At 34.6% G+C, this 27,386-nt stretch overlaps 1 protein-coding gene across 50 annotated transcripts in view; it reads left to right on the plus strand.

The window, feature by feature from the left end:
* SOX6 (SRY-box transcription factor 6) overlaps nt 1-27,386 on the plus strand; it is a 660,184-nt gene that overhangs the window by 233,725 nt on the left and 399,073 nt on the right. For 2 of the 50 annotated variants that reach the window (XM_077963231.1, XM_077963240.1), the window contains exon 1: nt 2,407-2,540. The exons of the other annotated variants lie outside the window; for them this stretch is intronic. The gene's annotated coding sequence lies outside the window, so the exon portion shown is untranslated. Of the gene's footprint in view, nt 1-2,406; nt 2,541-27,386 lie in introns of those variants that run through there. 50 annotated transcript variants of the gene reach the window in all.

The following is a 27,386-nucleotide window of genomic DNA, read 5'->3' on the forward strand; positions in this document are numbered from 1 at the left end:
CCCAGAGAACAATATGGTTCCAGATACCACAGATCTCTGAACATGTTAATGTGGCCCAAGGCAATTCAACAGCAACAAACATGAAACTATCCTCTTAATTTGAATGACTATTAGCTAGTAGGAAAGGAAATGTGAGAGAAAAAAAAATGCAAAATTTTAATTAAATAATGTTTTACGTATTTTTCTCCTTTGGACTCAGTTCAGTCATAAATGATATAGCAGTTGCCTGTGATTTCCACAGCATTAATTATTTCAAAAGAGCAAAAAATGAATCAGAACCAAAAACTTATTTATTACACCCTTCTTTCCTTTTAAGCATCATGAAGAACTCAGCAACTTTTCTGGTCACAGGAGTTTGCATTTCTAAGACTTGGGTGTATCCAATTTAAAATGGACTAAAATATGATCCCAACATAATAATAAAGGAAAGATATTTGTTTTATTTTTTCTTTACCTTTCTGTTCACTGAAAAGTTTTTCTTTTAAGTGATGGAAATGAGACTTGAAAATAATGACACTACTGAGATAAAGCATACCTCAAGAGCATTTTTTTTAATTTTCCAAGGTTAAAATGCACTTCAATAAACATTTTACAGGCATGATTTAAACTTACCCACTTTTTATTACGAAGTATAGATGCCTCTGATATTAAAAATGTTATACATTGCTTTTAACCCACTGACAATCAGAATCCAAGAAAAGAAATGAAATAGTCACAGCTGAGTCAGCTAAAGTGACAGTTAGATCTGGAGATGTCAAGTTTTGGGGGAAATTATAGAAAAGGTGAACTGAATATTAATTGGGATCAGGGAAGCACATAATCTAAATTCTAGTTATGATTCTGCCACAGATTAACTGTGTGACTATTTCATTTAGTTCATCTGAAATCTGTACTAGCCCTGTACTGTTACTACTACTACTAATAATAATAACAGTACTTGAAGTAATTGAGAGTGTACAACATCCTACTACTTTTTATTCTGCTTTTCACTCTTTTAAAGTTAGAGCTCTGGTTAATGAAGAAACAGGAAAATGATTTCTATTTCTGGGAAGATGCCCTTTTTCCAGATGAAAAAGTCCTCTAGGATCTGTTGTACAGCTCTCTGGCATGTTCTGTATTAATTTATTGTACATGGTGTTCAGTGGGACAGTTCCAAAGAGAGATAGATACTACAGGTGAGAAAGAAAAAAAAAGCAATACGTTCATTTCTGATATTTTAGTTTGCTTTCTATGCTGCTATTCTTTTTTTCCCGTTGTTCAGTGTGATTACATGGTAATAGCTACATTTGCCGAAAGCATTTTTATTTCTATTTTAGAATGTAAAAAGGTGCATTTCACTTATGACTATGCTTCTTGAAATTTCTCAATTTTTTCAGTTTATTTCTATCTTTTCCTAGAGTTGTTTAAACATTTTTTTTACTCTAAAAATGAGGGTGTGTCAGAATTATTGCAAGCAAAGATAGAGGTAATCATATGTGGTTTTTGTTATAAGGTTTGTGTTGCTACTGACTACTATTTAAAATAGTATCTCTAAGATGAATCTACTTTTAGCATTTTTTTCTCTTTCACGTGAATTTATTGTGCAACAACTAATCAAATTTTTCTCGTATGTTACATTATTTTAATACCTTTATTCTTCTAGGATGTCATGAGGCAATTTGAACAGGGAACTCAGTTTAGAATGAATTAATCTATTGCACATTTATATATTTCTTAGGTTTCTAAAGACTTCTTCTGTACGTGCCAATATTATTTTTACAATTTAACTATACATTCTGATTCCTAAGCAGTTTCTTGTTTAGAAAAAATAGAAAGGTTAAAGAAGATAATTAAAATAACCTATATTTCATTACCAGAGATAGTTCCTGTTAATATTTTGGTGTAATATATGTGAGGATGAGGTTATATCATAGTTTTATCTTCTGATTTTTACATTTAATTTTTTAACAGCGTTTCTTAATTGCTCAGCTATCACTACAAACATCTGATTCCTGAGCTGTTCCTTGAGCGTCTGTTAAGACTTTATCTCTACATTGAGTGGTCTCCAAATTGCTGGTTGTTTTTTTTTTTTTTTTTGAGTTCTTGTGTCTGAATTTTTGGTTTCCTATCTTTGCCTTTTTCAGACTTGAAGTTGTCATTTCTCTGTAATTAGTGTTTTTGCCTTTAGCAATATCAGTCCTCTTCCCACACTCCTTTATAAGCTGCTACTTCTATTTGGCTATGAGCTGTTAAATTAGATAAGAAAAGAGTGAAAACTAACATTTTGTAGGCCTCCCTTTTGTTGTACAGCACTAATGTAGGTGCTTTTACATGTGATACCATTTAATTCTCAAAATAACTCCTTGAATTGCTATTAGTTTATATTTAAGATATTAAAGATCCATTTATTGAGCACTTAGTATATGCTAGGCACTGTGCTAAGAACATTACATGTATCTATTAGGTTTATTCCTGCAACACTGCAGCAAGGTGAACTACTATACAGGTAAAGATACCTGGACTCAGAGAAGTCGAGCAACTTGCCCAAGATTGTATTATTGGTAAGTGGTGGAAGCAGGATTTGAACCTAGGTGTGCTCCTCAAATAATTAAAATTGTGCTACAGTTATGCTTAAGTAAGAGTAAATAGATTCTGAGCTGAGGAATTCTCCTTTAAGCAAAGTAAATAAGCTTTAATGTATTTCCTTGAGACATCTGTTTTGGATTTTGCTGCCTTTCTGATTCTTCTTATTGCTCTGTTATAAGGATGTTGCTGTGTAAGGAATCTATGGAGCAATGTAGTGACATAAGTGTGGGAGAGTCTAAGGAACTCAGTATTTAAGCTCAATTAATCCTAAAAGAATGAACTTTAAATATTTTATGAAGGAAAGAGCAATTCTTATTATTGTTACAGAAGTCTCTATTTCATGACTCATAGAATCATGAGTGCATTCTTTGCTAAATTTCCTATATCAAAGGGTACTTAAACAGAAGTTAATACAATAATTATCTAACACAACATTGTACAGCTATATTTCTCAGGGAAACAGGATTTAATCTCAATGTATACTTCAAATTATCCATGAAAAGGGAACAAAAAGTTTTAATTAGTTTTTTTGTCTTTGTTTTTGTTTTTGTTTTGTTTTGTTTTGTTTTTAATGGTGCTTAAGAGATTAAGTTGTGGTTAAGAGCTTGGTCTTTAGCTAGTCTGCCTAGGTTAAAATCCTGACTCTGCCATTACTAGTACAACTAGTACAACTACCCTGGAGTTGACAATGATTCCACATTGAACTCTCTAACTTCATTTAGGTCCATTTCTTAAATCTAAGCACAGAAACACCTAAAGTTGCAGTATTTTATTCAGAATAGACACAAGCTTCAAGTGAGGAATTAAATATAGCATCTCTTTACCTTTAGATAATTTTCCCCCAAGTTGAGAGATTTCCTCTGCCTTTTGAAAATATACTATATTAGGTAAAAGGGTTACAGTGCAGTTCTTTTCAACAGCTGAATTGAGTGTTGAACGTGCTTGGTATCCTATAACAGAGAGCACTCCTTATTAATTTGCTATTTTATTATTGAAAGTGCAAATAGCAAATTATTCTCCCTCCCTCTGTTGTGTGCATGTGCAAGACAAAGATAAAAGCCATGTTTCCTTCGTGGAAGGGTGTGGAGGTAGAGGATGATTTCAATTAGAAATAATGACAGCAATAGAGGCTTCCAATGAAGATATCGTGGCCACCAAAGGACAAAGGCAAGAAGTTAATTCCTGAAGTCGAGGTATTTGATTAAACATTTAGGCTGTTCTTTATGTGTACAGATGACAAGTATGTTGTTATTTATGAACTGAGTGACACCGTATTTGACAAAGGTTTTTTACTGAATGTTTTGATGATGGTTGGGAGAGAAGCAACCCTGTGATATCCAGAGATCCTTTAATAATTAAAGTAAAAATAACATTCTGATAAGCAAAGACTTTGCTTTTTAAGACTTTTACTCTTCTTTTATAATGATTAACTGTAAGAAGTTGCTTATTTTAGTAGTGGTTTATTATTCTGGTTAATAACATTCACTTGGAGAGAAAAATTACCAGACTTTGATTAGAATGTCTATTGTGTGTTTTTTTTCCCACTACCTTAACAAATTGTTTTAGAAATAGCTTACAACTTAGTGTCACCCTCAGGTGTTTTTATGTCTAAACATTTATTTTTAAAATTTTGGTATTGTGTCCATTGTGCCTCTGCCTGTGTGTGTATGTGTATGTATGTTTGGGTTTTGGGAGGGAGTGGGGGAATAAGGAGAAGTTTTAGATATGGAAGTCAGTGAAACAAGATGTGTGAGACTAGAATTTTTTACTGAAAAAGAAAAGGTTTCAAGCATGTTTTCTCTTTAGGAGAGAAAAAAAATGAAACTGACTATATTATGCATATTTTCATGAAGAATGTATATAAATATAATTTGGAAAATTATGAAAACAAATTTACTTTCTAGAGATGGAAGAAAATATATGTGACTTAAAAATTGCAACAGAGGTAAAGAAAAAAATTGAACATATTTTAAGCATAGTGTCCAACTGGGATAAAGTTTTAACAGAACAAGCTGAGCCATTTATAGATTACAACACTTTTAATTTTGTCAGTGTTACAAAGTGTTTATTTTGATAAAGAATTTGTTGATGGTCTATCAGCTTTTCCATGTGCAGAAGTGCAACTGGGTGATTAGTTAGGCTGGAGGCTAGCAGCCAAAATTGAGAAATTTGGTCCCCAGTTCTTTTTCTGGAATAAGAAAAAGCTACTGGGTTTTCCTGGGCCTTGATTCCCTATTGCAGAAATTCTTCACTATCAAGGATGTCAGCTCTTTTCTCTCTTCTCATTTTCTTTCTTTCTTTCTAAAATTCTCTTTTTGTCTTGTGGCATTACCATCTTCGTCTGTGTTTAATTAAGTAAGTACTAATTTTGGAGGTATTCTAGGGTTTATATTAGCTTAGTCATATGGAAAATCTTTACATTTGTATCAATATTTTCTGTAATTATAAAGCCAAATAATCTATTTTTTTTTTTTTTTTTTTACTGTAAGTTTAAAGACAAGGAATCTAAAACTTGGAGAGATTATTTGGCTTGCTCAAGATCATATGTTTAGAAATCAGGGCCGGGACTTTTGGCAGTGCCACACTGCCAATTAATTGATTCCTGTTCATTTAATTTTTTATCTTGCTATATTGATGACCAGTGTCAGTACATTATTTTTATCATCTGTTTAACTATTTTTCAATTGTCTTATTTTATTATATCTACCTATCTATTAGTATTTGCTTGATTTCTTTTTATGTCTCATTTGCAACTTGATATAGTTGACAGGTTTCATCATTAAATTAAATTTGGAATTGGTTGGATAGAATATACCAATACATTTAGGAGATTTGCTTTTCCTAGAAAAACTGTCATAGTTATTTGTGTCTGTTTTGGCAGTAAGAAGTTACTATGTTTTTTTTTTTTTTGCGTTTAGCCATAATTATGGACTTGTTAAACAATTAGTTGGAAGAGTGGATTTAGATAAAAGAGTAAATATAGTCTTTCTTATTACATTTTTTCTGATTAAAAAACCAAACTATGGTTATTGGAAAAAATTGGAAAATATAAAAAATAAATTATAAAAGCCCTGTAATGACATTTAGAGATACCTCAGAATGTTTATACTGATTATATCCTTGACGTTTTTCTATTTAGATACACATATTTTTTAAAGGAAAAATGGGATCTTATTGCACATGCTGTTTTGCAAGCTACTTTAAAAAAGTTAACATGTGAGCATTTCCCTATGGCATCAAATTCTCTTCTCCTGCCTAACTTTTCTTTTTAAAATGAACTTTTTATTTACTCTAAAAGTAACAGATATTATATACAAGAAATTTAGGCAATACATATAAAAATAAAAAAAAACTTTTCACTTTATATTAAGGTATACACACTTTTTGTATTGAAGATTTTATGTCTGCCTGTCTATCTAATGTGCATATATATGTATATTTAAACAAAAATGAGATCATATGGTATCAAATGTTTTATAATCTATTTTATAATTTAATGGTATATAATTTACAGTTTCTATGATACCACCTGTTGTTTTACATTATTAATTTTAATGGTTGCAGACTATTCTATTGTGGTCATTTCATAGCTTAGCTGGTCATCTATAGGTAAGGTTATTTTTGATTCTCCATTATTATTAACAATGTTGCAGTAAACTCCTTTGTAGCTAAATCTTTGCACACATCTGTAATTATTTCGTTAGTTTAAATTCTTAAAAATAGATTGTTGGGTAATCCCTTTTTAAAGGAATTTGATTCATATTACCAAAATGCCCTCCAGGAAAGTTGACTAGTTTACTCTTGTCAACAGTGTATAAGAGTACTGATTTTTCCTCATCCACTCTGACACATTATTATTATTATTTTTAACTGTTGTCAATATGACAAGTAGAAAATGGCATCTTATTTTTAGTATAATTTGCATTTCTTTCATTAGTAGTGAAATGGAATATTTCTTCATTTATTTGCATTTTTTTTTCTTTTTTTGAGATGGAGTTTTACTCTTGTTGATCGGGCTGGAGTGCAATGGCACAATCTCGACTCACCACAACCTCCGCCTCCCGGGTTCAAGCGATTCTACTGCCTCAGCCTCCCAAATAGCTGGGATTACAGGCATGCGCCACCATGCCCGGCGAATTTTGTCTTTTTAGTAGAGATGGGGTTTCTCCATGTTGGTCAGGCTGGTCTCCAACTCCCAACCTCAGGTGATCCACCCGCCTCAGCCTCCCAAAGTGTTGGGATTACAGGCGTGAACCACTGTGCCCAGCTTGCATTCGTTTTTGAAAAATAAATTTCTTACTCATAACCTTTGAGAGGTAGTATAGATTTTGGAGTCAGATTGTTGATGACAGGGTTTGAATCTTGGCTGTATCATCGTTACTTAACAGCTCTGTAAACTTGAGCATTTACTTAATTTCTCAGTGTTTCAGTTTCCTTGTCTGTAAAGTGGGAATAATAATATTACTTATGTCATAGATCTGTTGCAAGGATGAAATTCATGAATATATATAAAAAAATTTAGAATAGCCTATCACAAAGTATTGTGCATTATTCTAATGGGAAATTAATTTGTATTGATTTATGAGGTCTTTATATGCTAAAATAGTAACCCTTTGTCATGTATGATTTAGACTTTTTTCAATTTTATCAATTTGTTTACTTAAAAGTTTTAGAAAATCAAATCTCTCTCATGAAATCTAAAGTTTTATTCTTGATTTCTGCCTTTAGAACCATTTTTAGAAATGTCTTTCCCATATAACGTTATGTAAATGGTCACATATATTTTATTATAATGTTATTTTTTACCTTTAATTTTTCTAATCTATCTAGAATTTATTTTGTTGTGTGATATACAATTAAGATATGAAGAACCAATTATCTCAACAATATTAGTCATATCATTCATCTTTTAAACACCATAATTTTCATTATAGGGATATTTGGGTCTATTTCTTAACTTCTTTAATTGATCTGTCCATTCATTTGGCAAATTTTAATTAGTCATATTTTGTATACTTTTTAGTTGAATTATTCTCCTTTAAAATTGTCTTGGTTATTCTTAAGTATTTGTTTTTCCACATGAACTTTTGAGTCATTTTATCAAGTCTTTCCCCCTACCCCCACTTCCAAATCTCTGTGATTTTAATATAATTATACTAAATTTGTAAAACAATTTGGGCCGGGCGCCGTGGCTCAAGCCTGTAATCCCAGCACTTTGGGAGGCCGAGACGGGTGGATCACGAGGTCAGGAGATCGAGACCATCCTGGCTAACACGGTGAAACCCCGTCTCTACTAAAAAATACAAAAAACTAGCCTGGTGAGGTGGCGGGCGCCTGTAGTCCCAGCTACTCAGGAGGCTGAGGCAGGAGAATGGCGTGAACCTGGGAGGCGGAGCTTGCAGTGAGCTGAGATCCGGCCACTGCACTCCAGCCTGGGCGACACAGCAAGACTCCGTCTCAAAAAAAAAAAAAAAAAAAAAAAAAGCAATTTGGGATCTTATGACAAAATCTCAGGATGCATTGTATTTTACTTTAAGGACACATTTTTAATTTAATGAATCCACAATACCTAGCACATAGTAGGCCTCAGCACGTGTTTGTTGGATAAATGTTAAATGTGTTAGTACTTACTAACTGTTGAACATTTAGGTTGTTTTGATGTTTTCTCTCTCATGAGTAATACTTTAATGAACATATTTAACATATAAATTTTTGAACACTATTATGATGATATCTGTGGAGTAAATTCCTAGATAGCTAGTTCAAAGGGAATTTTTACTGGTTTTGATACACTTTGCCAAGTTGCCTTCCTGAAAGGATGCACCAATTTATGCTCCGCCCAACAATTTGAAACCGTAGTGTCTTGATCAGCTTATTTGTCTCCTCATAGTATGATGCAGTTCCAATTTCTAATGAGTTTGAAATTAATATCTCATGGCAAAAGAAACATTTTTACTTTTAAAATGCTTGTTTATATTTTCTGGGTATGGAGGAGGTAAAAGATACATAGAATTTGTTGAATTTCTAGTAAAATCCTGACTCTTCTGCTATAGATATTAACACAATGGAAATGTTTTTCTACATGCTTGGGCAGAGTCACATGTGCAGGAACAAGATAATAATAACAATGAAAAGAAAACAATAAATATTACTTTAGAATAATGTCTTCAAGTGGATTTTTTTTTCTAAAATTGTTTCTCTTTTTTCGTATAGTGAAATTACTTGTTACCCTCTTCTGATGAAAACAAATGTTGGTTGCCTATATAGTTTCTATGTCCATTTGATTTTAGTTCTTTCTGTGACAAAATATTTTCAGTGGTACCTAGCATGAACAACCTCACTCCTCATATTATTAACTGGCTTAAAGTGGCAATTTCTGGTGGAGAAGAAAATTCACATTGATTAATTTTTGTCCTTGCATACCTGGGAACTGAGATATAAACAAGGAAAACTAACATTACAGTTTTGAGTAGTTGTACAGTAAGAAGCTAATTAACAAAGGGCTTTACCCTGTTTCCTGCAGTTTTTATTTATCTACTTACTCACTTTTTAGTCTTCCTCTTTTTCCTTCTCTTGATTCAGTATATATACTACTGAAAAAGAGAATAAGGCTCAATCCTGATGATATAGTTTTTATCACTATATTTTAAAATTGAAATCTTCCTTGTCTGGAAACAAATACCAACATCTTCAATAACTCTATAACTAACAACTTGACTTTTTTTAAAAAAATAAAAGATTCCTTTGTAGGTTGCTTTATGAGATTTTCATTTCCTGAGATAGCACTCCTTAATATTCCCTTCTTTCTTTTTTTGTTTTCTTTTTCCCTCTCTTCTACTTCATATATTCTCTGTCACCCCAATTCTCTCTTTTCCCTTCCCTTATCTCCCTTCTCTTTTCTTATATTTAGTGAGTCTTTAAAAATATACAGTTGTCAGTTCTGAAGTCTAAATGTTCTATCAGTAGTGCAGTAGGTTTTCCCCATTTTCAACAGTTGCCTGGGGGAAATTTAAGTTGATCTGTGCTGGGTCTGCAGAATGTAGTCATGAGTTTCAGTGATGACCATGAGGAATTCTTCCCTCATATTCTTACTTTAACCTTACAGAGATCATGTGAAATTCTTACTGTCAGCAAGAGTGCTATGATTTTAAAACTCAATTTGCATATGCTTCCTCTTCCTGTATTCCTGGTACCCATCTTCTGAAAGGAGGCTTTAGCCATTTAAAGGCAGGAGTGTAGAGGAAGTAGGCAAAGGATTTCACTTATAATTATAGCTAACTATCAAACATGCATGGATTATGTCTTGAGGATTGAGTATAACAATTTTCTAATTCTAGGATGACTTTCCTTTGGCAGCTAGCATCTTTTTATCCTGGATGCCTCTCTCTCTCTATTTCCACTATCATTTCTACTCCCACTCCTTGCTAGTGTTTTGGGATGCAAGTTCATTTTAATATTGACCTTAAGCCAATCTAATTTAGAAGGTATAAATCCAGGAAGAAAATAAATCACATTAGGTATGCCACATGTTTACAGAAATTATTTGAGATTAGCCAAATTGTTTTAATTATTATTATTATAATACTTTAAGTTCTGGGATACATGTATAGAACATATAGGTTTGTTACACATGCCATGGTGGTTTGCTGCACCCATCAATCCGTCATCTACATTAGGTATTTCTCCTAATGTTATCCCTCCCCTAGCCCCCTACTCCCCGGCAGGTCTCATTGTGTGATGTTTCCCTTCCTGTGTCCATGTGTTCTCATTGTTCAACTCCCACTTATGAGTGAGAACATGCGGTGTTTGGTTTTCTGTCCCTGTGTTAGTTTGCTGAGAATGATGGTTTCTAGCTTCATCCATGTTCTTTCAAAGGACATGAACTCATCCTTTTTTTATGGCTGCATAGTATTCCATGGTGTATATGTGCCACATTTTCTTTATGCAGTCTATCATTGATGGGCATTTGGGTTGGTTCCAAGTCTTTGCTATTGTGAATAGTGCTGCAACAAACATACGTGTACATGTGTCTTTATAGCAGAAGGATTTATATTCCTTTAGGTTTATACCCCGTAATGGGATTGCTGGGTGTGCATTAGCTCTTTAAATTATTTGAGATTAGTCAAATCTTTAAAAAAAATGTGTTTGCATTAGCTCTTCAATTACCTCCATTACTGTGACCAAATAATATTCACTGCAGAAATATGCAACTTTAGAGTTTTAGTGAATTCTTTAGGACCAGGACAATTTCTTCTCTTTTTTTATGTGCTTTGAAGTTTCAAGATCTGGATTGGTGGTTTGGAGTTTGGAGAACTGGGTTCTAATTTTAACTCTGCTACTAATTTGTAACTAATTACTTGAACAAAGTGTTTAAACTCTCTAGGTCTCACTTTCATTTCAGTTGTAACAACCTCTCTGGTTCAGTGATGCAAAAAATCTGATTTCAATTGGAGAGATTAGGTGTGATGAGAAGATGTCATTATTCTGTTTAATAATATGTATAACTTTTGTATGAATGGGTAGGGTGGCAAATTAATTGGTGTGGGCCAGAAAGTTTGAAAAAGCTTTGAAGTGTTAGTTAATAATAGTAAACTTCTGAGGCTTCTTTTTTTTTTTTTAACATGAGTTGGTGGAACTTGTACCTATTTTTTCATATAACGCCTAATGGCAGCAGTATTTTTTTGTTGTTATTGTTAGATGATGCTTTATTTTGAAGTTCCATTCTTAAAAGTTGCTAATAGGCATAGTGTTGCATCAAGTTTGACTTTCATTTTATGAATTTGGACTATGGTTGTCTCCTTTTCTTAAAACAGTGATAGAAAATATAGAAACATCAATAATAACAAAGATGATCATGGAGAGAAGTTTGGAGAGTGAGATGGGAGAGAGAGAATATGAATATGAAAGGAATAAAAATGGACCTGCTCTGTAATATTTCAGACAAATATTTAAGTATTTGTCTGGCTTTCAAACACAATTTTATTTTATTGTTTCTTGGATTTTATGGGGTATAGAACATTGCCTGAGAGAATACAGCATAGAATGGGTAAATTTATGACACGCACATAATTCTTTTTGCCACGTGAGTGTGTTTGTTTGTTTTTTTTTTTCGTTACAAAGAAACCTCACCACATGTTTTTAACATTTTTATTATTTAAAGTATTTGAATCATATTGTGGCATGTGTTTCTTAAATAAGACTCTAAGAGTGCTAAATAGGAGAAAAGGATAATGACATTAATATTAATTTTTTTCTGTTTAAAATGTATTCCACGTGTGATATTTGAAATACCAATTGCATAGCTGTAGAAGTTAATTTTTAGAATTACTTTGAAATGCATTGCCATCATTTTATCTGAATAACTCTGAATCTTAAGAATGCAGAAGGGTTAGAAAGAAAACTGCAGACCTGTGAATTAGTGATAATATAACTAAAAGTTACTATATGTTATAATTACCAGAGATTCTAATGAGCTAAAAAAGATTTGAGTTCCTGACAATGAAAACATTTGGAATAGGTTTTACAGATATCCTTATTTTTTGGGTGGACTTCCATGGGGTTTTCAGTGTTTCATAAGAGGTAATTCCCAGTTCAGTTCATATGCAGTCCAGGATGTTCTGAATAATGAAGAGGCACATAAGGTAATTCAGAGAAAGAAAGATTTGGCTTTATGACTTAAGTCATTATGATATAGCATAATATTTTGCGATAGTATCAGCATGGAAGCCATAGTAATTGTACTGAGTTAAAGATGGGTCAGTGATGCACAGCCTTGAGTATTTATTAGCTATACTAAGGGCTACATTTCTGTATTAATCAAGATAAGTTAGCTTCCTTCCTTCTTCCCTTCCCTTTCTCCTCCTTCCCTCCCTCCCTCCTTCCATTCCTTCCTTCCTTCCTCCCTCCCTCCCTCCCTCTTTTCATTTCAGCATGGTTATGACCTAATAATGTTCAGAACATATAATATGTATACACATATGTGTTTATTCAATGTATTTGTTGTTTACTTTTATTCTTAAGGATTAGAGTTAAGTAATCAACCAGAAAACCTACACACTTTTGCTCTAAAAAATTGACAATACCTGGGTATGATTGTATCTCTGGAACTTGCAGAAACCTATAAATTAAATTCTTAGGTGTGATATTGCATCACTTACTTGCAAGATTTACTGTTTCTAGAGAAGTAAGGGAAGGTGTTATAGATGATAAGAACTATCTTAATAGAGTAGAAGTCTAAGTTTATTTAGTAGTGAAAGAGTAACACCAAGAAGGAAGTTAGACCCAAGGAACAAAACAAAGTGTGAAAGGAAGAGTGAGGTAAAGGAAGGCACCTGAAACAATAGGACAGAAACTGAATAAGGACCCGTTTGCTTGAATTGACTGCTGCCACATCTCTGTTTTAGGCATGTGTCTAGAATTTACTGCTTTACATTTTGTAGAAATATAGAACTGCATATCATGAATTGTCCTTCGTGGTTGTCATTCTGCTGTGAAGGATGAAAATATATTAGGAACAAAAAGTTGAGATAGTTTTGCCATAACCACAGTTTTATGATGAAATTTTATTTATTTTTGTGCACTGTTGCTTATAGATGTATACATATTCATATGCTAACACACTATTAGGAATAACATTCTGTACAATGCCAATGTTTCTTCTCATGATTTTTTCTACCTAAATATATCTACATACCATGAAATTACCTTTGTGAAAAAAATGGTTATATCATATGTATGAGCATAGTTTGCATTAACTAGTGTGAACTTTTATGGCCTGAGGACAAAACATGAAATGTCTTCAAAGTGATGGGCAGGGATTCATATAAATGAAATAATATTTTTATATCAGAACCTTAATTTTACTTTTTTTCTAAGGGATCTTTCAGTTCCAGTCATTCCATACAGGTGCCCAGATGGTGATAACAAATTGACTAATCTCTACTGACTCTCTCCATCAACATCTCAAGGGTGGTTAATGATGATTTTATTCTCTTATTACTTTGCTTTTATTTAAATTCTTCCGCAGTTCCTCTCCTGTGAAAAATCAGTGTTCTAGCTTCTTGTGACCAGTGGTTAACTGTATACTTCTTTTGGAGTCAGTTATTATAGCTGTCACTCAACTGGGCTTATCTGTGATGGTGTTTTGGAGAAGTGGCCTTTCCAACAAAGTCCCACCCTTTACTGTCAACTGAAGTCTTTGTTACTGCTTTACTCTCCCTGGTGACTTCTAGCAACCTTGATTAGTTGGCTCCACAATTTTAAAGTCTGCCATCTGTCTCTACTTTTTCTTTCTTTTTGTCTTTTATTCCTATGCCATTAATTTATCATTATTCCTTTTCTACTAGAACATATACATATGTCTATTGCATATTAAAAATAAGTATTTGGTGTACTTTAGTATCATACCTAGTTAGTGTGATGAGGAGGCAGAATTGAACAATTTACTTTTCTTAAGTCCTGTTTTATTTATTCTGGTCATCTTGAGTTACCTGGCTTTCACAATCTATACTTTTAGTAGATTTAACAATATATGTCATTAATCAATCAATAAACAAATCAATTATTTACTGAACTAATATGTTCAATACAATGCCAGATACAAAAGAAGCATAAAATATGATTCTTGCTTTCAGTACATTCACATGTAAACAAATTAAGGCAGTATAAAATGCTGAGTTTGGGAGGTTTTACCTGTCATTTAACAAATATTAGGTGCCTTTTATAATAATATTAGCTAACATATACTGAGTATTATCTATGACCCAGCCATTGTGCTGAAGTTCTTTAAATGTATTACAGGTTGAGCAACCCTAATCTGAAAATCCAAAATCTGAAACGCTTCGAAATCTAAAATGTTTTGAGTGCCAACATGATGCCAGAAGTAGAAAATTCTACACCTGATCTCACGTGACTCCATAAGAACAAAGGCACATAGTAATTTTGGTGTAGTAATACTATAGTATTAGAGTTTGAAATACAATTTTATACTTTAGAATAAAGGCAAGATAATATTTATACACATGCAACATGTATCACATAGTGTGTCTATGTACACATATTGATTATTCTTTGGTGCTTTGGAGTTTGGAATTTTATTCAACAAGTGTTTACTGAGCACTTGGTATGTGCTAGGCACCAGCTGGGGATTGGAGATACATCAATGATCAAAACAGAAATCTCTGCCCTCAAGGAGTTTACATTCTAGCAGAGGGAAACAACCAATTTATTAATAAAAGAACAAGTAAATTATTATAAAGCAAGGTAGAAGATAAATGCTGTGGAGAAAATAAAACAAGAAAGGGGGATAGGAAGCACCCAGGGTGGAGGTATATGTGCAACTTTAAATAGGATAGTCAGGGAGGGTATCACTGAGAATAAAATTTTTGCCTAAAAACTTGAGGTAACAGAGAAAGGGAATCATGCAGATATCTGGGGGAAGAGCATTCCAGGCCAAGGGAGGGGCCAGTGCAGACTCTGAGGTAGAAGTGTGCTTGGTATGTTCAGGGTATGGGGAGGGATGAGATCAGAGTGGCTGGAGACAAGTGAGTGAAGGGGGAAATAATAGGAAATGAAGTCAGAAAAATGACTTCAAAAAAGGGGCCAGGTTAGATAGGAATGTGTAGGTGGTTGTGAGGATTTGACTTTTACTCTGTGGGAGATGGGGAGCCATTAGAACATTTTGAGCAAACAAGTGGTATGATCTGACTCATGTTTATTTTAAAAGGATCGTTTTGGTTGTTGTTGGGAATAAATTATAGGGATGCAAAAGAGTAGAAACAGGGTGACCACTTAAGAGGCTATTACAGTAACCTAAGTGAGAGTTCTTGGTGGCTTTGAGTAGTAGTGGAGGTAGTGAGAAGCGGATATATTTTGAATATATGTTGAATGAAGAACTCACAGGACTTTCTGACAGACTGGATTTGTTGGATGATAGAAAGAAAGGAATCAAGGATGACTCTAGGATTCTGGCCTGAGAAGCTAAGGATGGAGTTACAAGCAAGATAGGAAAGGCTTTGGAAGGTACAGGGTTTAGAGGGAATATCAAAAGCTTAGTTCTGGACATGTTAAGTTTGAGATGCATGTTAGACATCCAAATGGAGATATGGAGTAGGCAAGAGAGAGGAGTGGGTTGGAGATAAATTCTATGAGAGTATACAGATATGAACATAGCACTTCTGGATCTCAATCCATTTTTTGGTTCTATTTTAAAGATCTATTTTATAACTCTTCGGTTGAGATAATATAACAAATCTGAATTATATAAATTCTAAGGGACAAAGTTACAAATTTATTGTGCTGTCAATCTTTTGGTCTGCCTGAAGTGTTATACTCTACCAGATACAGCCGTGTCTAGTCAGGACAAAAAACATGATAAGTAGTTCAAATACATGGGATTTCATTGAAGGAATTTGTTACATAGGCTTTGGAAAACCAAAAAAGCAAAAAAGGAGGCTGAGGTAACCCAGATATTAACAACTGTAGGGAGCAGCTACCAGCGATGGGGCTGATGGAACAAAATGGAAAAATTTGTGTTACTTAAACCCACAAGCTTGGAAAAGCTTGTGATTGGGGCGTGGACTTTTGACGGGGAGGATGTGCTGCATGACTTCTGTTCAGACCACTGAGGAGAACATGGCATGACTTATGCTGTAATCACTAAGAGGATGGTGGCCAGCTTGTGCTGGTACTTCTGAGGACCTTAGGCAGCTGGTATTGGGAGGACTGAAAGAAGCCATTGCTGGTGGAAATATAAATGGTGCAGCCATAAGTGTCTTTTGCTGCTGAAGGGATGATGGACAGTAGTTAGAGGAAGGAAGTCCCTTGTCTCTCCCCACGTTCTAATTTCTTACTAGTCTCTCTCATTGGCAGAACCTAACCAGAAAGCAGCTGGCAATGAAGTCTGGAAAATATAGTGCCCCAGCATCACAAGGCAGAAAATTGAAGAGTGATATGGGAATCAAGAGACAATAAGTGAATAAGTGGCATATACACTGTGAATGTTAGGGCATGAATAAAATTTTGAGACCTCATTCTACTGAAATAATTAGTAACATGGAGCACTACATTTTAAGCCACTGTATTTTGGTTATTTGTTCATGATAAATGGAAGATAATAATTGGTGTTGAAGAGGATAAGAACTGATTAAAGAATGATTTGGTTTACAAAACTTTTAAACTCTTTTCTATCTCCAGGCGAGAAACTAGTTAATTGATTCTTGTACTTAAAATATATTAGTGAATAAAACAAATACTTTTCAGTTCTCATGGAACAGACAACAATAACAAGTAAGTATATTATATAGTATGTTAGGAGTTTATGAATGCTATAGAAAAAGCAAAAAATAGAGATTAGGATAAGGAAGACTGGTGAAAAGAAACAATATTAAATAGGATGATCAGAGAAGAACGCATTGAGAATATGACATTTGAGCAATGACTTGAATAGGGAGTTAGCTGTAGGTGGGTTAAATGTTATTTTTCATTTTTTTAAGTAATAGTCATTCTAACGGACATGAGGTGGTATCTCACTGTTTTGATTTGCTTTGCCTAATGACTGATGATCTTGAACATCTTTTCATATGTTTATTGTCATTTGTATACATTCTTTTTTGTTTAGTTGGTTTCCTTTTTGTGGAGAACAGAGTCTCGCTATGTTGCCCAGGCTAGTCTTGAATTCCTCAAGCTATTCTCCCACCTCTGCCTCAATGATGGAATTACAGGCATAAGCCATAGCGCCTGGCCTATATACATTCTTTGGAGAAAAATCTATTCAAATTTTTTGCTCGTTGTTGAATCAGGTTGTTGTTTTTGTTGTTTTTGAGTTGTGGCAGTTTTTAAATATATGCTATATACTCACCCATTATTAGATATATGATGTGCAAAAGTTTCTCCCATTCTCTAGGTTGCCTTTTCATTTTCTTGATAGTTTACTTTGATGCATAAAAGTTTTTAATTTGATGAAATTCAATTATCTGATTTTCTTTTGTTGCTTGTGTCATATTTAAGAAATCTTCAATGTCACGACGGTTTCCTCTAAGGTTTCTTCTCAGAGTTTTATATATTTAGCTTTTGTTTTTGATTCATTTTCAATTAATTTGAAAAATATAATTAAACATAAGGGTTAAACTTCAGTTTTTAAATATGTAGATATACAGTTTTCCAAGCACCATTTGTTGAAAAGACACTTTTTAATTCTTTTATTATTATTATTATTATTATTTTGAGACAGGGTCTCACCCTTTCACTTAGGCTGGAGTGCAGTGGTGAGATTGCGGCTCACTGCAGCCTCAACCTCCTGGGCTCAAATGATTCACCTGCCTCAGCCTTCTGAGTAGCTGGGACTACAGGTGTGTGCCACCGTGCCCGGCCAACATTTGTATTTTTTGTAGAGATGGGGTTTTGCTATGTTGGCTAGGCTGATCTTTTCCCTCTTTAATCTGAACTTTAAATAAATCTAGATATTGGAGAGAAACAGACTAGAGACCTATAGTTTATTGCAATTTTATTATGTTCAGTGCTCTTTTTGCTATGTCTCTGTTGTCTGCTATAATTTGCAAAATGTAATGGGAGTGCTAGTCAATTGAAGAATTATTTTGTGGCCAATAGACAAGTAAGAGACTACAGTAAGTCCTCACTTAACATCATCAATAAGTTCATGGAAGCCGAGACTTTTAAGTAAAAAGACATACAGGAAGTCCCTGAATAATGAGATTAATAATGATTTGTTATAACTATGATTAAAAAATTGGGTTTGTTCCAAACACTGCATGTTCTCACTCATAGGTGGGAACTGAGCAATGAGATCACTTGGACTCGGGAAGGGGAACATCACACACCGGGGCCTATCATGGGGAGGGGGGAGGGGGGAGGGATTGCATTGGGAGTTATACCTGATGTAAATGACGAGTTGATGGGTGCTGACGAGTTGATGGGTGCAGCACACCAACATGGCACAAGTATACATATGTAACAAACCTGCACGTTATGCACACGTACCCTAGAACTTAAAGTATAATAATAAATAAATAAATAAATAAATAAATTAAAAAAAAATTGGGTTTGTTATAGGTTGTTTTATATGAAGTTTCAGTTTCCAAGAGCCCATTAATGATAAGTGAAGACTTTCCCTACTGTATTAGATGTAATACTTTTTAGAAAATTTACTTTTATAATGTACGTGCATTATTTGTATATATACAAACTTCAAGGTGCTAGATAACAGTTTCTCTTTATTCTATTATTGGTGTTTAGTCCTTTGGAAATTTTAGCCATTGCACCATTTTGATTCACGCTGTTGTGGTGATAAGCTCCTAGAATTTGTAAGTCATGCATTTATTTTGTGATGTATCTAAGCTGAGGGTGAGATTGAGAGCAGTCTTCCAAGGTGATTTATAATTCCGCGGAAAGTTATCTGAGATAAATATTGCACTTCACTGGGGTATTCTCTTTCTTCCTTTTGCTTCATACTGTGGATACACAGTACTGTCTGTACTTTGGGAGCAGAGTCTTTCCTTTAAGCCTCAAGGGAGAAAATGTGGTTACGCTTTGTGTCATAAGTTTGTGAATGACTTAGGCCACCAGTGGCATCATACCTGATGTAAATGACGAGTTGATGGGTGCTGACGAGTTGATGGGTGCAGCACAGCAACATGGCACAAGTATACATATGTAACAAACCTGCACGTTATGCACATGTACCCTAGAACTTAAAGTATAATAATAAAAAATAATTAAAAAAAAAAGATCTCAGTATATATACTGTCTCTTCTAGCCTAGCATGGTGTGAGGGAGGGTGCATTTGGAACCTTGTTCTTTCCTCCGCTCTTGTTTTTCTGAATACAGTCTTCATTTGGACCCAATTGAAAACTGAAGATATATTTAGCCTGAAAGTGATAATTCTAATAAAAAGACTGTGTAGTTCAAAACACGCAACTTTACTTCTGTTTCAGAAACAGAACAAAACCAAAATTAGAACACACATAAAAGCAAAATGTGCTTTCTCAAAATCTAAACTATATTTAGACCTAGTCTGAGGAGCTAACCTGTAGATTTAGATTTTCCTTCTCTACCCATTACACTTGAATAAACTTCGCTTTGGATGAACTAGTTATTCTAGCAAATATCAGATATCTGTACCATCTATATGAGCAGTCATATTAAATTTTTTAAATTTTTATAGATTTAGGGGGTGTAGTTATCTTTATAAGAGTTATTGATTACTTAATTTCTGCTGACCTAATAGAGTTTTTTCACTTTGATGAAGGCTTATACATGTTTTGATGGTTTTATGCTCTTACACTTGTGTTACGATGTTCATATTTGGGTCACAAATTTATCACCTGACAGTATCTGTTAGATTGAAGGGACCAGATAGAAAATTAGTAAATTGTGGTACTTATGTATGTAAGAAATGCTTCAGTGTTAAACAGTGGTTCACTTTGGGTAGTAAGTTTTCCTAGTAAATTTGTATATATCTCAGTGCAGAAAGAAAGTAATTGTGATGATAGGCTGTGGATTATCAAGTAATTAGTTCTCTGTGGTAGTTATTGAATGGTGAAAACATGGAATTTGACCTGGGTTTAAATCTTTGTTCTACAATTTGCTTTCAGTGTCCTTAAGCCTTTCTCAATATCGGTTATCATTATAGATTGTAGATAATATTACTCATACCTGTCATAGACTGGGAAGGATTAAGTGAGAGATTATTTGCATATTTTTCTCTACTTGAAATAGTTCTTTATGGTACAAAAACATATCTATATGTGCAATTTGTTTCAGTTACATGTAGATAATTTTATAACTTGCTCCCTTTTCAGGATGTCAGGATGCAAGAAGAATAGGGAGCCCTTTCCAACCAGCAGCTGATTAAACACTGTATGGGAGAACTGGGAAATATGAAAGATGGCAAATGAAATCCTGGCAGAGAGAATAGTCTAATCCCAAAGGACATTCTCAACAATAGCCTGGGCCCTATGCCTAGTACTTCGAGGGGCCTGGGGTGAGAGACTCCTGCCCCTCACTGTACCATTCCCAGAATCTTATTTGTTAATTCTTGGCTTTATTAATAAAGTCATGACCACTTGTTCGGTACTGCATATGGCTGGTTGTGATTTCCAGCTGCCCTTTGGGCTAAAGTGTAAACAGTGAATAGATTGTTATGTTCTTCTATTAAGCTTAAAGCTGTGATCTCATGTCTGTGCCACATATGTCTGCAACCAGAAATATATCCTTTTCTCATGGAAGGGAAGCAGCACTATGTCTGAAGAGTTTGAATTCATTAGTCTAAGAGCTTTTTACTTTTTAGTGAAACCAAAGAACAAAATGAAGGCATAAAAAGTCATGAACATCATCAACAGGATGTCAACATGACACCAAACAGCATAATATATTGTTAAGACGAGCATCTAATCTGGTGACTGAAATTTCTATACATTTGGCATTTTCACAGAAGACAGAAATGCAGGCAGCAGTCCAACAATCCAGTCACAAAGAAAGCTTCAGTACACTGGAATTGAAATAAGCACAACAGTTTGTCTGAGTGACTGAGAAAATATCCATTGATAGAACTGGCTCCTAAACTCTGGCCTGATTTGTAATATGCTGGTTAATTAACATCTGATTTTTTTTTTTTACTATGTTGGTCAAGAATGTTGTTTTTGTGGTTGGTGGGGTTTACATCATAGATATTAAAACTGTTTACATGGTGGAATGCCTGATAAAACCCTGAAGTTCTAAGCCCTCTAGAAGAGGAAATTTATTTATGATAATAATAATTACTATTTTATACCATACAAGATACATACACACACACACACACACACACACACAAATGCACACACACACACACAATACTTCCCTGTTTATCTGATGGGGAATGTGTTTCAAGACCTTCAGTGGATGACTGAAACCACAGATAGTACTGAACCGTATCCATACTCTGTTTTTCTCGTATACACACAAACGTATGGTAAAGTTTAATTTATAAATTAGGTATAGCGAGAGATGAATAACAACAAAAATAAAATAGAACAATTAAAACAATATACTGTAATAAAAATTATGGGAATGTGTCTCTTAAAATATATTATTGTGCTATAGTCACCTATGTTTGGACTTTGGTTGACTGTGTGTAACAGAAACTGCAGAAAGCAAAACTGTGGATAATGGCTAGAAAAAAGTATGTGTTACTTGTTCTTTATAGTAGTTCCACAGTAGTACTATCCCAATTTTACAGGTGGGAAAATTGAGGCTTAAATAATTTGAACAGCTTGTCAAAGTCACAGAATCTGAATTCATATCTATAGTTATCTGACTCCAAAGTTTTGATATTCCTGCTATGTCACATGGCCTCTGCCCTTTTCTTACTGGATTTACAAGATAGCTTCCTGGCCTCTGAAATACACAGTCATTCTGAGTGATAATACTAATGATTAATTGCTCTACCTTACATTTGTATGGTGTTTTATACTTTTCAAATTGATGTTATGACCATTTGCTCATGTGTTCTACCTCATTACCTTGTGAGGTAATCAGGGTAAATATTATTATCCCTATTTTACAGATGGGTAAAATAAACAAAAGGAGGATAAGTGATTTTGCCCAATGTCAAAACTTATAAGTGACAGAACCAGAACAGTCTGGTTGCTCTCAATTTAGTGCTCCTGTGCAATCTCTGACACCTCTTTGAGGGAGGCCTGGCTGGAGAGTAGATCAAGTTTGTAAGTGCAGCTCAGGAAGATTTCCTTTCAGCTAGGCTAGTAGATAGGCTCTTTTCCTGAAGATGCAAGTCTTTGAGCTACTAAGTTATTTTTTGGAAAAACCTAATTGGAAGGGGCTTATCCTGTAAGCCCTGACATTTTTTTTTTCTTTTTTCTGGTAAAAGAATGTTGGGATAGTTATTCTTGTTCTGCATTAAGCTTAGCAAATTCCTTCTAGAATCTTTTAGGCCAGGATCTTGGTTCAAAAGCTGTTACAAATTTTCTAGCCCAACTGAAATAGAGAAGTTTCAGGGAGCAGGAAAGGTCAGGTTTGAAAAATAAAATTCTTTATAGTTAATTTGTTGGGTAATATAATATGCCAGTAGCATTATATACTTTCTGCATGCTCGTGGAAATACCCAAAACATTGAACAAATAGTTCCTACCATCAAGGAAGTTAGAAGAGACGGTGTGGTGATGGAAAAGAACATCTGGCTAAGTGTCAGAAGACTTGGGTTTTTGTGCTACGTCTGCCATGGGTTAGTTGTGGGACTTCAGGCAAATTTCCATGCTCATCTGGTTAGTTCCCTATCTGAAAAGTGAGAGGCTGGAGCCAGATAACGTCTGAGGTACTTTTTTTTTTTTTTTTTTTTAATCTTTAAGTTCATTCAAATCTTATTTTTGATGTCAATTAGAGAAAAACTAAGTGTTAAATTGTATGGTGCTAATAAGTACACAGATAAGCAAAGATGCAGAGACTAACTGTTGGGGAACTGACTTTCAGTAACCAAGTAGTCCTTAAAAATAAAGTTTTAACCTATTTTTATCAAAATTATAAGGTGTTCCTAGAATAGCACTCTGACAGGACGTAGTTCTTAGCCCTACCACCTACCATCGTGATTTATTTAACCAACTAAATCTGTTTCTACATCTTTAATACAGGTTGAGTATCTCATATCCAAAATGCTTGGGATCAGAAGTGCTTCAAATTTCAGACTTTTTTGGGAGGATTTTGGAATATTTGCAGATACTGGATTGAACATCCCTCTTCTGAAAATCTAAAAATCTAAAATGCTTCCATGAGCATGTCTTTTGGCCATTATGTCGGAGCTCAAAAATTTTCAGATTTTGGAGCATTTTCAGATTAAGGAAAGCTCAATCTATAAAGTGGTTTTCTCCATTTACTCAAAAGCCTTTACTGAGTGCTAAGCATTATGCTAGATGCTGAAGCTAGAAGGTGGTCCCTTTCCTTTAAATGCTCAAATTGTCTTTCTACCAGGGACATTTGCACTTTAAGAATCTTAGAGTTGGAAGAAATCTTGTAGGTGGTTTAATTTGACTTAGAATGCAAGTATATAAGGGCAGGTGTTTTATCTTGTTCACTGCTTTATCCTCAGCAGCTAGAACAGTGTCAGGCATATACATATGTGTATTTACCAAATGAATTAATGAAAGAAGAACAGTGAAACCACCTCTGGAACCATATGTTTGTATGTTACCGGCATAGTACCAGACTTAGAAAGATCTCTATGACCAGAGGTATCACAGGTGTATCCTGTGTGGCCATTTTCACAATGGCTGCCTCTGCAATGAAGTGTCTGACTTGTCATTCCTTGCATATGGATGATGAAAAATTCTATGTGCTGGTTCTGAGAAAGGGTAGACATGCTTATTGATCTCGATTCCCCAGAAAATTATAGAATTCTGAAGCAGGCATTTTTCTTTACTCTGAGGCATGGAATTCTGCAGGCATAACAGATTCTAGATAGGCTTGTCTGCTTTTTCATTTTTCTTCCATTTTCCAGACTCTAGTTCCCCCACTTTTTTTTTTCATCACATACAGCATACCACGCAATACTTCTGTATAGTCATGCTATATTATATTTTCCTTTGGAGAATTATCATGCTGTTCTATAGGGAAAATTGCTTTATTTTCCATGTTCTAGGTTTTCTCAGGCTTTCCTTTGGCATTTTCTCTGAACTGAGTCATGGGGCTTTTTTGAGTGTCTATCACATAACTATGATGGTACCATGTTACTGTGATTGTTCCACAAGGTTCAGAGAGTGGAGGAGTGAAGTTAGGGAACATGGGGATGGAAAGCAACTGGGAGGGTCTTTATTTTTTTATTACTTGTACCCCTTAGTTTATTTATTTTACTTTCAAAGGGGAAATGTGGAGATTCCTTAAAAGAGTAGAGAAAGAGAGATGAAACCTGTCATTCCAATGTTTTAGTCGTTGTCCATTTTGCAATCACTGTTACTTTTTCCCCCTCTGTAACACAAGATACTGTTATTTCCCTTTTCTTCTATGAGAGGAACCACATGATGCAAGGGAAAGGGCTTTGTTTTAGAGGACTGGGATTTTAGCCACTTCCTACCTAAACAACTGTGGGAATTTATCTTCTCTAAGCTTCATTTGTAGAGGCTGATTCTGTAGAGATGATAATACTACTGATCTCACCAAATTATTATGTGAATTGAAAGAAATAATGTACAGGACAAGGCCTTGCAAATTATAAATTATGAATTACATACAAGCATACATCACTTACCTCTATTTTTCATGATTTTGAAGTTATCAAAAATTTCTTGTTGCCATTTAAAAGTAGAGATATATCTTACATTTCTTTTCCATGAATTTTGCAACAGCTTAATAAAGTTTAAAAGATTTGGAAATTGGTATTCAGTTTTCCAATTTTTCCTATCTTCAGGCCATTCCTTGGACACCCTAAACAGCTGTTGTGTGTCAGTGCAGAGGTGGTTGTATTTTACTGGTTCAGGATTACATGTTTCTGGGGTAGGGTTTCAGGGTGTTTGCTTAACAATGGTTGCTCACTCGGAGCTATGCTATCTAATTTGGTGTATTGAGAGGAAGTTGGCATGGATGCTTCATAAATCACAGAAAATTATGCAAAAATGGCACACACTAATTTTTTGTAAGAGAAATACTTCTCAATTTTCTTTTCTTATTATTTTCCCTAGCACTTTTGTGCCTGCTACTCTGGTTTTCTACTCTATGCAGACAGACTCTTCTTTCTATCTTTTCCAGTGTTTATAGCAGAAGTAATGTGTGAATTTACAATTTTTTTCAAAGACGTGAGAGTTGTTTAATCTTGGAACAACATCTATTGAGTGAAGGTTTTATTACAATATCTGTTGAGTGAAGGTTTTATTATAAAGTAGTCAAAAGAATGCTGACTCTGAAGTGAGACTGCACGGGCTTGAATCTTGACTCTGCCATCCTTATTGGCTGCATGACCTTGAACAAGTCACTTAACTTTTTTGATTTTACAGAGTTTCTTCTGTAAAAAGAAGATAACAATAGTAACTAAGTTACTGGCTTTTATAAGGATTGAATATATATAAAGTCTCCATACATACAGGGAGAGTTAGCTGTTGCTAATATTATTTTTGAAAACTTCTTCTTTTTTTTTTTCTTTTTGAGATGGAGTCTTGCTCTGTTGACCAGGCTGGAGTGCAGTGGCATGATTTTGGCTCACTTCAAGCTCTGCCTCCCGGGTTCACACCATTCTCCTGCCTCAGCCTCCCGAGTAGCTGGGACTACAGGCACCCGCCACCATGCCCAGCCAAGTTTTTGTATTTTTAGTAGAGACGGGGTTTCACCATGTTAGCCAGGATGGTCTCGATCTCCTGACCTTGTGATCTGCCTGCCTTGGCCTCCCAAAGTCCTGGGATTACAGGCATGAGCCACCGTACCTGGCCAAAAACTTCTTACTTTTAGAGTATATTGGAGTCATTCAACACATTATTTATTTACTATACTTAGGTTTCTGCCAGTTATCTTGGGGGATACAAAGTATTATGACACAATTCTTGTCCCCTTCTAGAGGCTGAGTAGTGTAAGCTGTGTTTGGACAGTACTTCTTGTCTGAGGAGCCTGCTACAGGCACTGTGGAGTTGACTGGGGATATAGAACATTAAACATATAGGAGGAAATAAATACATATCTATTTTGATCAAATTAAATGAATGTTACACAAATAATTGTGATAGGAATGCAATGGTGAACTAATATTTTGCAGACAGGCTTCTGGAAGAAGTAAGATATTAGCTGAGCCTTGAAGGTAATATCTGGAAATGTAGAGATGGGGAAGAGTTTTGCAGGGAAGGAAGGAAAGAATCAGAATATATACACATCATAATGTAGTGGAAAGGGTGCATCCAAACAGACTAGGCATCACCACCCAAACTCTGGTGATGCCTCTTACTAGTTGTACAACTTTAGATCAGCTACTCAGTCTCCTTTCTCTTCTGTGAAATGGGGACAATGATATTTACTTTTTTAGGTTGTTGTAGGTCTTAGAGGTAGCCTGTGCAAAGCAGCTAGGATAGTTTTTGACACATGGCTAACATTCAGTAACTGATATCATTAGAAGTATAGTATAAAAGTTAAAAGCATGGGATTTGGAATCAGACAGGACTCACTTGAATCTCTTCTCTCTCATTTGCTTTATAACCACAGTCAAATTACTTAACCACTTCTAAGCCTCACTTAGCTTATCCGCAAATGGGGATACATTGGTAGCTTTGTTGTGGGGTTGTTTTGAGATTTAATGAGGTACTGTGAAGCATAAAGTAATGAGCTTGTCACATAGTATGCACTCAATACCATTAGCCATTGCATTGCTATTTTTATTAGTAAAACTTCTCTCTTCTTTGATATTTCCTTTGTGATTATTCATATTATTTCCTCCTCTTCCTTCCCTACTCGCTTCATCTACCTTCTTTCAACAACATTTATCAGTGGCAGTTGTAGGGACTTAAAACAGAGACTTGAAAGAATGTAGAGGTAGAGAGGAACTGGTCAGTATCACATGTCAAGCAGAACACCAAGGACAAGATAAGGAAAGGACAGGTGAGCGCACATAAATACAAATGACAGGAGCATAAACATATATACAACCTTTTGAATGAGTCATCCTTCCTAAGGCCACGAGAGATTTTTTTTTTTCATAAGGGAAATTCAGACCTACTGCTCCATAGGTTAATCCAATGATTTCCTATTTCCCAGAGGATAAAACCCAAACTATTTTGAGTTGCACTTGAAATCCTTTCTAATCTGTTGTCATTCTGTCTTACTAGATATTTTTCCTGCTACTTCCC

This window comes from Macaca mulatta, chromosome 14 (genome assembly GCF_049350105.2).
Source record: "Macaca mulatta isolate MMU2019108-1 chromosome 14, T2T-MMU8v2.0, whole genome shotgun sequence".
In the NCBI taxonomy this organism is placed as follows: Eukaryota; Metazoa; Chordata; class Mammalia; order Primates; family Cercopithecidae; genus Macaca; species Macaca mulatta.